Source organism: Adiantum capillus-veneris, chromosome 9 (genome assembly GCF_014529385.1).
Source record: "Adiantum capillus-veneris isolate H3 chromosome 9, ASM1452938v2, whole genome shotgun sequence".
Taxonomy (NCBI): domain Eukaryota; kingdom Viridiplantae; phylum Streptophyta; class Polypodiopsida; order Polypodiales; family Pteridaceae; genus Adiantum; species Adiantum capillus-veneris.
Genome location: NC_140939.1, coordinates 49,591,864 through 49,603,965, shown reverse-complemented (window position 1 = coordinate 49,603,965; position 12,102 = coordinate 49,591,864).

The following is a 12,102-nucleotide window of genomic DNA, read 5'->3' as shown; positions in this document are numbered from 1 at the left end:
AACCTCTGTAGTGATTCCAAAAACAGAAACTCTCAAAGCTTTCACTACACCCACACAAGTGACAGAGACATTATTGGCCATCTTTGCCCTAAAGTTTGATGATTCCATTACCTCTAAACCCAATTGATGCATTAGCTTTTCTGTCATGACACAAACCTCTGCTCCACTATCAATGTAAGTTTTTGGAATCCATTGTCCCTTGATTTGAGCCTCCACCAAAGGCACTATATCCTTGAGACCATATGCTTTGATTACACTTACTAGCTTACTTCGCTTTGCCCTCGTGCTCACCATTTTTGACCATTGTCGTCGAAGCTTTGGGGAGATATGAAGTAGTTGTGGCCAAGTAATCTTTGGTCCTTGAGAACTCACATCAGCTGTCAAGTCATAAGGTTGTGTCCGAGATCCCATAGGGAAATCAGAGATGTCAATTTGAGACCTAGTACGGGTCTTTCTCTTCTTGGCTTCATCTTTAGTTGCCCGAGATGTACTTGCTTCATTGCTTGCATCCTTGCTTGTTTCTTTACCTACTTCATCTTGGACACGCACATGTTTGATAGGCATTGTAGCCACTTCATCTATCTTCATCTTCCCTTTAGCTATTTCTTCCTGGTTGCTTCTGCCCTTGAGGACCTCCTCCATCCTTATGATGCTCACATTTGGTTGAGTAGCAGGGGCTTGAGCTTGAGCATGAGGTGGCTGCAAAATTTGAGGTTGCGGTTGCTCTTGTGCTTGAGCTCTAGCACGGGGTGGACTTACTTGTTGTCGAGGACCTCTGACAGGGTATTCATATCTTCTGGGATGAGGGCAATTATACATGCCGTGGCCAATTTCCCCACAATTGTAACACAACATTTCCCTTGCTTGACGTCGCATTGGTGGCCGATTCCCACCATTTCCCTCAATAGGCCTTCTTGCACCCTGCACAAGATTTACTCTCAACCCCTCTAGCTGGTTCGTGAGATTGTTTATTTGTTGGAGCATATCTTCTTATTGACCTCTATTGAGGTCTGGTGCATTAGGCACATTTGGAGGTATGTGAGAAGCTTCCATAGTTGTGATATTGCCTCCCAAAGCTAGCTGGCCAGCTTGGGCTTGATAGAGAATCTTTCTATTCTTTTCCCTAGCACTTCTTAAGGCATCTTCAAAAGCATTTGGAAATTTTCTCTTTACCTTCTCCCTTAGCAAGGGGTACAAACCTGAGATAAATCGATCCTTTTGGAGGCAATTGGGAGCTCGCTCACCAGGGTTTAGTGAGTCTGACCATTGCCCCCAAAGTTTTAGAGAACCTTCCTCATAGGTTGCATAACCATGAGGGTCAACTTGATGAAGGGACAGAAGCCGTTGCCATAGTTCTCGTCTGCCGAATTGGCTCGTTGAAATCTTCGTAGGAAAGCCACCTTCAATCCCTCCCAATCAATTCTTTGGGTTGGATCTAGAGCCTGGAAACATACCCTAGCTTCTTCTTTGAGCACCAAAGGAAAAGCTCTCAATTTCAATGCTTCGTCATCCCTCCCGGAGACAAGGAAAGCCATCTCCAAGTTATCCAAAAAATCCCCAGGATTTTGCCCACTACGCCCAAAAAAATTTGGGAAAGCCATCATAAAAGTGGGTTGCCTTCCTCTCAATACAGCACAAAGATGAAAACGTCTAGGCCCAAATCATATCTTATTAAGGGTAGAATAAATGGATTGATAGATGCATTAATCTCAGCTAGACGACGAGGGCCTAGTAAGTCCCTTATGATGTTTTGGAACCTAAGCTTTGTGCTAGCTATTATATGCACAGTTTGTCTAGCAAGAGGCTGGAAAGGTCCATATAAATCCCTATGATTCATGGAGTATGCTTAAAGCAAGATGAAGATGTGAACATCAAAAGATACATTATACTCCAAAATAGGAAATATTATAGGGTCAGGGGACAGCAATATCTCTCTCAACCTCTCAGCTCCAAAATAGAAGACCAATCTTTGTTGGAAAAAAATCTTTCTATCAATGCGCACATTCACCCTAATATTCTGAACTGATTGAAAGTTGTAGAAAATGGGATTATTCATTGGTGCATTAATTACAAACTTCCATGAAGCACTTCATTGAAGTTGAACTCTCTTGGATCCCACCATTTGAGAGATGCGAAGAATTTGCTCACCAGTGATTAGCCTAGCTTTGGTGTGACCATCTTCAGCTTTGTAGAGTTCATATGGTTCGATGGCTACCCTCTCAACCACCTTGAGCCTTCTTGCTAGTAGTAGTTGGAGTGCATCACCATATGTAGCCTCTTGCCAATACCGCACCCCATTGATGTGTAGCTCCCCCTCCAAAAACTTGTTAATACCCGAGTTTGAGAGTGCTTTCACCACCTGAAGTCGAGGCTTCAAAGGAAGCGTCTTCACACTAGCCACAAAGCACTCAACACAATTTTTTGACCTAGGGACTTGATGACTACAAGATTTTCCTTGAAGGAAAGAAGGGTGTGTGTAGTTAACTCTCTTTACCCGCATACGTGCCGTTTGTCAATAAAGACGCTTCTTTTCTCGAGCTTCTTGGGGAGACCATAGTGGAAGTCTCGGAGAATTTGATGGATCTTCCTTCATAGGATTGATAGAGCGCTGCTTGAGAACTCCTCCGTGGGGGCACCAATTTATGACGAAGGAAATTTGGAATGGCAGCCTCTACACCAAAACAAACTCCATTGCGCCACAAGGGAAATGAGATGAGGGCACCACCTAGTCTTGGAAGCTTGGACTAGGACCGCTACACAAAGAGAGAGAGAGAGAGAGAGAGAGAGAGAGAGAGAGAGAGAGAGAGAGAGAGAGAGAGAGAGATCACTATGAATGAAGCATTAACCGTAGTGTGTGTACAAGGAATGGATGACTTCAAACACTCCCAACACAAATAGCATATAGATTACCAAACAATCACTCAAGGATTAGCCAAGATCACATCAAGCACTCTCACACGCATATAAAACATTTCTTTAATTAACATAAGTAAGAGGAGGAGAGGTTACTAGCATGAAACAATTTGCACTCTAGGATGTGCAAGAATAGAGTGAATGCATGAGCTTATGGGCTCATGGTGAGTGATACAAAGGCTCAATGGGGCTGAGGGAGGCTTGAAATTACAAAGGGGAAGGCCTCTTTATATAGGAAAGAGAGTGATTAGGAGTGAGGTTAAGATCCAAGTGTAATTTGTACAAATGAAGCTTGATTAGGGACATTCAACCAATGAAGAAGCTCCTTCCAAGTGATTTGTTGACCAATTAGCTCCATCATCACTTGTGTTGTCTTCACTCCTTCCTCCATAGCTTGAGTCCAAGAGCTTCCTTATTTTAAAATGTAAAGAATCTACATAAAATCAATACATATCTAGTAATAATAGAAAGGGGTTGAACGAGAACTTATGAATTACAACAAGATTAAGCATGACTTGAGAGGTGATTAGAAGAGGAACTTTGATGGGTTTTTGAGCTTGAGAGAGAGGAGGAAGGAGAGGAGGGTGAGAAGACTAATGGCTGATTTTAAAGAAGGTCTCAATGTGGAAAAGGAAGGGTGTGTGTGTGTAAAGGTAGAGGGGGTGGTCTCCACCACAGTTAAAAAAACTGGCGTCCACCATTTTGGCCATATCTCCTAGACCGTAGATGCAAAAATTATAAAAAAAATATGGCCTGAATCTCCAGCTCATCAGCTACAACTTTGATGAGACAACTTTTCTTGGATCAGAGTGGAAGTATTTTTTAAAAATTCAGCAAAATCATGTGTCTGGTTTCTTCCTTTACCAAGTCTTCCACTTGGGTCCCATTTGTTTGAATCATCATATGGCTCCAAAGCCATGATAATATGAGCCACTCATGACCCTTGAATCATGGGTGCATGGCTCCACAACCACATCATATCTTTTCTTTTCACATTTACATATTTTCCCTTCCCTTTACCACTAGGTTCTCCCTCTACCTTTCACCTCCGGTGAACTAGTCAAGAAAAAATCTTTTTTTTATAAATTTTTTCAAGAGGTTGTTCTCACTCTTTCTTTTATTGTAAACCTCTAGAAGCAAGGAAAACCAACAAAATATGATAAACAAAAATTCGTGATAGGCTCGGATCACCGTAAGCCCACACCAGACAAAATACGTGCACACACTCAGCCCCTCTTGTCTCTGTCAACTCATCCATTGCACACGCAGTAGCAGTAACCCTTGACGTAGCTTCCATTGTCAATCTTCCCTAGAAATAGCCATTGCGTTTGCAACTCCCAGAAGCAGTAGCAATATCGTCTATAACCGCCTTCATCTGGTGAATCCGCAGCTTGCAGGCAGAGGTTGGTGTCCGCATTGCCCTTCATATATTCTGTCACCAGAACGAGCCTTGTGGCTTAGAACTTCTACAGAAACCCCTCTGAGCAAGAATGGTTTGAGACTACTCTAGCTGCTTTGCTAGTTGTCTCGCTATGATCTCGGTTGCCCCTCCATTTTTCCAACCTCTCATATATATACATCGTAACTCCTTTGAATTTATTGTCATAATGATATTGACCACATCTTGTGCCCTAACTAAGCTTCCAACCGACTCCCTTGGTGCTACCTCTAATTTGCAGGTTCCTTCTCAATTGTGTTGCCCACAGTAGGTAAGCTTCTCATTGTACTAGATATTGACAATGGCAATGGGTCTTGGTAAATTGACAATGGAAATGGGTCTTGGTAATGGTTGGGTGCGTGAAATATTATGGCACCCACAAAATTGTGTACTGTGTTGGGCACATTGGTAGGTACTGGTAGTGTTTTCAAGACAGTTACGTTAGCCAATTTTCTCCAGTTGGACATAGCTCGCTAATGATCAGTACTCTTGCATATGGTGTAGTGTTTCTCTAAGATGAAATGAACGCTAAGGATCCAACTCCATAGCTTGTTGCAATCATCATAAGCCTTGATCCAGCTGACTAGCAACAAAAGGCATTGTGCTCAGTGATGATAAGTTAATACAATCATTGTTGCTTAAGCTTAATAGCACTTGTTATATTTAATAAAAGGAGGGGTTTTTTTTTTCTTTCTTTCTAGGTTTTTTTTTACCTTTTATTTTCCACTTCAAATGTCTCTGCTGGGAATTGAACCTAGCCCGCACCAAGAAATTTGCAAATGAGCAATGAAGATGCTTTTGAGGATAAGAAGCTACATAAACCTAATGGCCCAGGATCTCCAAATCGGATCTGGTTCCTATATTTTATGTTTGTTTGTGACTCTCGTGGATCTAAGCTATTAAAATTAAAATTGTAGAGTTTTCTTCCTACTCAGCTTTCATCCTCTCTCTATCCAGACTATAAACTAATAAGGTGGAATATGCTTTTATTTATGGCCCATTCTTAAATCCAAATTAACACATTGTGAATTTGTTAACTATACTTTGGTGTCAGTTTTCTAGTTACAATTGTCTCCTACTTGTACCTCTCTCCCAACGCACAAACTGGTACATATTTTCAGATGTAGTACATCATCCACATTCTAATGATTTACAAAAATCACACAAGTTCTCTCCACATTTTCAATTTTTGGTTTTGAAAAATCTTCTCGTAAACACAAGCAATCATACACTAATAGGACTGTCTCAAAATTCTATAATTTTCAAAGTCCTACACATATACCATTCCACAGAACAACACGGTTACATAAATTCAACGCACATGGCTTATTTATCAGCTTGATTACTATCTATTTTTTTATGACAGTATGGCTCTTTCAACTTACTTGCATTCTCTAACATTGTGCCAATACTTGTATTAAATGAAATGGCTATTGCGATCATTTCACATTGAGCTATGCAGCTACTCACATGAGCCGAGGTGCTTCCGCTAATGCATAACAATTTGTTAGCACTTTGTTACTCAACCTTACTCCAATGTGGTGTGAACGACGTAGTATATTTTTTTATGTTTTTATGCCCGGTCTAGTCCATTGGTCACATACACACAGATTCACCGACTTAGGCAGTGTGTAGATACTCACCTTCGTGCAGATCCGCTGATTTAGGCAGCACATTGAAAATTACAGATTCATGAATTTTTAAACAATACCAAATGCAAATTCGCCGATTTAGGCAGCATTAGTGCAAATTCGCCGATTTAGGCAGCACGTCTTATTGGTGTAGATTCGCCGATTTAGGCAACACCAATCACAAAATCATGTTGTAGTGGCTGGCCACCACTGTAACTGGTATGATTTTGTTACCCGGGTACATAATGAAAGTGATCTGGATTTGGACTTATATTGTGGAATTGGCATTGGATTGGGATTTGATATCTGATGATTATTTTGTCACGGCAGTGTTTATGTGATGGGACTTGACATTATGAGATTAATGATGAGTGTGACGAATGATATCCTGATTTATCAGGGTATGACATATACTGCTTATTCTAGTGGTATGGGACACCAGAATAGGTAGTATGTGGATGACGGCATGCATAAGCTAATGTTGTTTAGTTTCATAAATTTTTCTTTTCTTATGTGATGTTTTTTACAAGTATTGTTTGCAGATTTTTTCGCAAATGAGGACAGTTGCTTTCCAACGGAGAGGTATGTTATGGAATTGATATCTTATTATTTATTGCAACTGTGACATGTGGAAAAGGCTTGACCGAGCTAAGCTATTACAAAAGGATATCATATTTTGTGTACATTTTATTATTCAAGTGCTCTTTATGAGCTTTGGCCATTTATGACCGGCCGGCCAGTTTGTACTCAAGTTGACCATTCAAGAAATCTATAAATGAAATACGTGCAAGAGGGAAATGGTCACTCTTGCAAGGGGGGAGATTGCACCCAGTGTCTGTGTTATTCTCCTCTCCTCTCCCCTCTTCTCTCTGGCCATGTAGACGTAGCACTCCGTTCTAGGAGGTGCGCATGCACGTGTTCTTCTTCTCTCTCTCGCTCTATGTCTCTCTCTATTCGCATACATCGTTGATTATGTGTGTGTGCGACAATTCAAGTATACCGATTTATCATTTTATGGTATGTATTGTGTTATTATGAGTATTTTGCAGGGCCATTGTGCATTCGTCTATAGCAATGACATTTCAAAGTATCAAGCATCATATGCTCCAAGTTTCAAGTTATGTACCATGTACCATGCACCAACTACAATGTATCTAGTTTCATTATGCAATATGATACCAAACCCTAAATCAACTGGCAAATCTAACACTAACAAGTTTTCTTGGTTTCTATGTCAGGCTCTAGTATTAACAATCTGTTGATTTCCATATTTTTTGTAAAAGTAGCAGATTTTATGCTAAGTGTCAGATTCTACATACCTTGTTTCAAATCAAGTACCAAGTATCAAGTTGCAAGTACTAAGTACCAAATCAAGTACCAAGTACGAAGTACCAAGTACCTTATACCAAATCTAACACTAAAGTGGTTTTATTGTTTTCATGTTAATTTATTACAGTACCACAAAGTTACACCAATTAGGACCATGGACCATGTACCAATTGCAAGTACCAAGTTTCATTATGAAACCTACTACCAAAGCAAGGACCAAGTACCGACATGTACCAAGTACCAAGTATCAACATGTACCAAGTACCAAGTACCGACATGTACCAAGTTTTCTTTATTTTCATGTTAAACCCACATGTCCCAAGTAGGGACAAAGTTTTTTGATCGTGGACTCTAGAAACGGTCCATCGGCGAGCAGTTTGAGCTCTTGTGAGCCCACATGGAATGTCCATGTACCAATGAGGCATATGGGCAAGCTATACGGCTCGCTAAGAGCTCAAACAGCTCGTCGATATATGGACTGTTCTCAAAGTCCTCGAGCAAAAAAGTTGGAAACAATACATCGGTCAGCTATTTGAGCTCTTGGCGAGTCCTATAGCTTGCCCACATGCCTCTTTGGCACACAGAAAAGCTATGTGGGCTCGCAGAATCTCAAATGGTTCGCCAATGGGCTGTTTTTAAAGTAGTCCGTCCAAAGTAGTTTGCGAGCGTTTTTTTGGTTGTGGACTTCAGAAATGGTCGATCGGCGAGATTTAGTGCATGTAGTCCACATGACAATGAGGCACGTGAACTAGTTATACAGCTTGTCGGGGCTTTGAAAATGGCCCATTTGTGAGTCGTTTGAGATTTTGTGAGTCCACATAGCTTGTCCACGTGCCAACAAGGCATGTTGACAAGCTATATGGCTCACAAGATCTGAAGCGGCTGGCCAATGGATCATTTTAGAAGTTCACAAGAATTATTTTTGTTATACATCTTAACTAAACAAAGGGAGCCGATTTAAGACTTATAGCAATGATAGCTACATGACAGAAATCATGGGTTTGAGATTTAATATTGGCTTGAGGGCCTGCTATTTAAGACTCTATGTATTTATTTTAATATATATTTTTAATAAACATAATCGTCCATTTTTTATTTAATTTAAAGTTCTAACTTAAAAAGTTAGCAAAACCAGAGAGAGCTATTTACGATAATTCATTTTGAAGCCAAAATTGTAAATTTATATCGCTTACGTACGCACCAGTCCGCGACCAACGTCCACACTACTATGCGAAATGCAAACAATATGAGCAATGAGAGGAGTCACAAATGCAAGAACATCGGAGCGAGAGAGAGAGAGAGAGAGAGAGAGAGAGAGAGAGAGAGAGAGAGAGAGAGAGAGAGAGAGAGAGAGAGAGAGAGAGAGAGAGAGAGAGAGTTAGAGCTTGTGGGTGTGTGTGTTCCACTCAAGAGCTAGAGTTTGTATGTGTGTGTAGAAGAGCTAGAGAAGAGAGAGAGAGAGAGAGAGAGAGAGAGAGAGAGAGAGAGAGAGAGAGAGAGAGAGAGAGAGCACTAGAGCTAGATTTTTATATGTATGTTTCACCCAAGAACTACTGTGTGTGTGTGAGAGAGAGAGAGAGAGGGAGGGGAGAGAGATCACTTAAAGATCTCGAGTGAAACCTGCACATCACATAGTTGTTGCGTGTTCAAAGCGTCACTAATGCGATCTTAAAAAAAAAAAAAAAACAATCCGTCGCTTAAGCATCTCGCCGCTTATGCTACGTGTTGCTTATGCCACGCGCCGCATATGCGACGCAAAGTAAAAATCTTATTTCTGTTGCTTATGCGACGTTTACTCGTCGCTATAGTCCTCATTTATGCCTTTTTGCCTCGTTAATACGACGATAATTTGTCGATGCAGCCATCACCATAGGGGGCAAATGTAGTAGTGACATCCTTTGATTGTCGCTATTTCTGCTGTCAATGCTTGACTTGTTTCCGTTTTGTACGTGGAATAACTTATTGTATTTACTCTAGCTCCTATGTCGACCAAAGCATTGGTGTTGTGATTGTTGAGCTTTACTTTGATGCGCAGGTCCATTTCGTCTAACCAATCATCATCTGTTGAAATTGCGTCTTTAGGTAATTTCCATTGTCAATCATCTATTTCCAATTGGTATCTGTTGATTTTTGAGAGAAGCTTTTCGTTTGAGTATCCGAAGCTAAGCTTCCTCTTGGGCTTCATTAATAACCTGCTGTCGTTTGATCTTTCTTTGCTTGGCTACATGCATTCTTTCTAGTAATTCATTGGTTAGTGGAAAATTGTATTTCTTTAAATGACATCCACTAATCCAATTAGCCATTGGTTCACCATCTATGGTGGACAATTTTACTGCTCCACTTGCAGATACATCTTCAATTACAAACTGTCCGTTTCCCTTTTTCTTAAACTTGGGAATGTGTTGCTTAAGGGAATAGACTAAGACTAAGTCTCCTTTTTTGAAGATTTTTGTGATTAAGTGGGAATCAAAAAACTGTTTTTGTTTCTGCTTTTGTGCATAGATATGAGCTAAAGCAGCTAGCCTTTGCTCATCTCGTTTTCCAAATCTTCAAGTCTTTCTGACAATGCATGTCCAGTCCACTCAAGGTTTTGTGCTACCCTTGATGTCGGCAATAGAAATTCTATTGGAAGTATGGCATCAAGACCATAAATAAGGTTAAAGGGTGTAGCATTTAAAGCTATTTTGAATGAAACTCGATAAGCCCATAGAGCAGCATGGAGATTTATTTCCCAGTCTATCCTTCCTGAACTAACCACTTTAGTCACCACCAAGCTAAGAATTTTGCTCGTATGCTTAGCTTGTCCGTTGGCTTGTGGGTGATAGGGAGCTGATTTGTTATGGATGACCATAAACTCATCAAGAAAATACTTGATTACCTCATTGAGGAAATGAGTTTCCCGATCACTGACAATTTCTATTGGCAGTCCATATCACGTAAATACATATTCATATGAGAATGCCGCAGTAGTTCTGGAATCATTGTTTTGATTTGATTTAGCCTCAGCCCACTTGGTCAAATAGTTCGTAGCTACAATGATATATTGAGCTTGGGTTCTATAAGCCGGTGCTGTATCAATCTATACCCCAATTCGCGAAATCTCTAGTCCCCATCATTGGTCTTAAGGGCATGCTATCTACACGTGTTGGCATTTTTGCTCGTTGACAAGCATCACATCTTTGAACATATTCTTTAGCATCTACAAAAAGGGTTGTCCACCATATGCCTACCATCAAGATTGACCTTGTGGTCTCACTAGAAAAGCGACCTCTTGCTAATCCAGCACGTGCTTGTTCTATAATCAAAATATACTCGTTTTCATTTGCACAAAGACGCAAATGTTGATTCTTACCTCTCCAATACAATTGGTTCCCAATAAGAGCATAGTCTCTTGCTTTAGTTTCAATTGCTCTTTGACGGTGTTTACTCATATCCTCAGGAAATGTTTGACTCGATAAGTAAGTAACCAGATAATTACTCCACTTAGGAACAGAAGACATTTGAAAAAATGTTACATGAGGTATGGGTGTTTGTTTTTGACATTGAGGGCAATTTTTTACGAAAGATCGAACATCTCTCCTCATAGTCGGCCAAAATACTCCAAGTCTCAAGATTCGTTGCATAGTTTGATCTTCCGCAAAGTGAAGTCCTACTATGGTAGCATGTGCTTGACTTAGATACTCTTCTTTTTCTTCAGGATTAATGCATAAGAGCAATATCCCGTCCCGATTTCTTTTGTATAGCCTACCAGCTAGTAATTGATACATAGCCAATTGCTCCATTAATCTGATCATGATAGGAAGTAGTATTTGTGAATCCAGTTGAGCTATTTTCATCAATGACGCAATGTTTTTTGACCATCGAGGTATCATTCCATAGAGAACAAATAGGCATCTCGTTAATCATCGTCTACCCCTTTAGGTGATTCCCCTCAAACAATCCTTGAAAAATGATCTTCTCATTGATGTGTAGTGCCTTTTTTTACAACCACAGTAAAATCAAATTCGAGAAGAATGATGAACCATCTCAAATTCTTCCTGTGCTGCATGGCTTGTTGACCAAATACAACAAAGCTTGGTGGTCCACAAAGAACACAAACTTGTTCGCTAATAGGTAATGTTGATAATTTTCAACGGCATAGATCATTCCTAATCCTTCCCTTTTGGTGGTGGTGTAATTCTTTTCTTCCATGTTCAATTTTCGGCTAGCATAAGAAATAGGAAAGTCAATTTTCTCGTCTCTTGGTTGAGCTAGTCTACAACCGATAGCAAAATTGGAAGCATCTACATGTACGTGGAATACCTTATCCCAATCAGGTGCTTTCAATACTGGAGCTGAGGTGAGAGCTTGCTTAAGCTTCATGAAGGGTTATTCACATGCCTCGGTCCATTCAAGGTGTGTAATCAAGCTATACATGGGTTTTTCAATGATAGAATACATGTAGATGAACCATCAGTAATACCCACAATGTCCCATAAAGGCTTGTACCCCCTTGACTGTTGTTGGTATAGGCAAATCCGCAATGACATGAATCTTTTCAATATCAGTAGCTATGCCATTTTTAGACACTATATGTCCAAGAATTTTTCCTTGTCTACCCATGAATGTGGGCTTTTCAGTATTTAAGCAAATCCTATAAAGTCTACATTTTTCTAATACCTTTTTGAGGTGTTCAAAGTGATCAGCTCGTAGTGATGAATGTATGCATAGATCATCCATATATACTTCTAAGAATTTTCTAAGATATTCCTTGAATTCATGGCTCATCAATCTTTAAAATGTGGCTAGAGC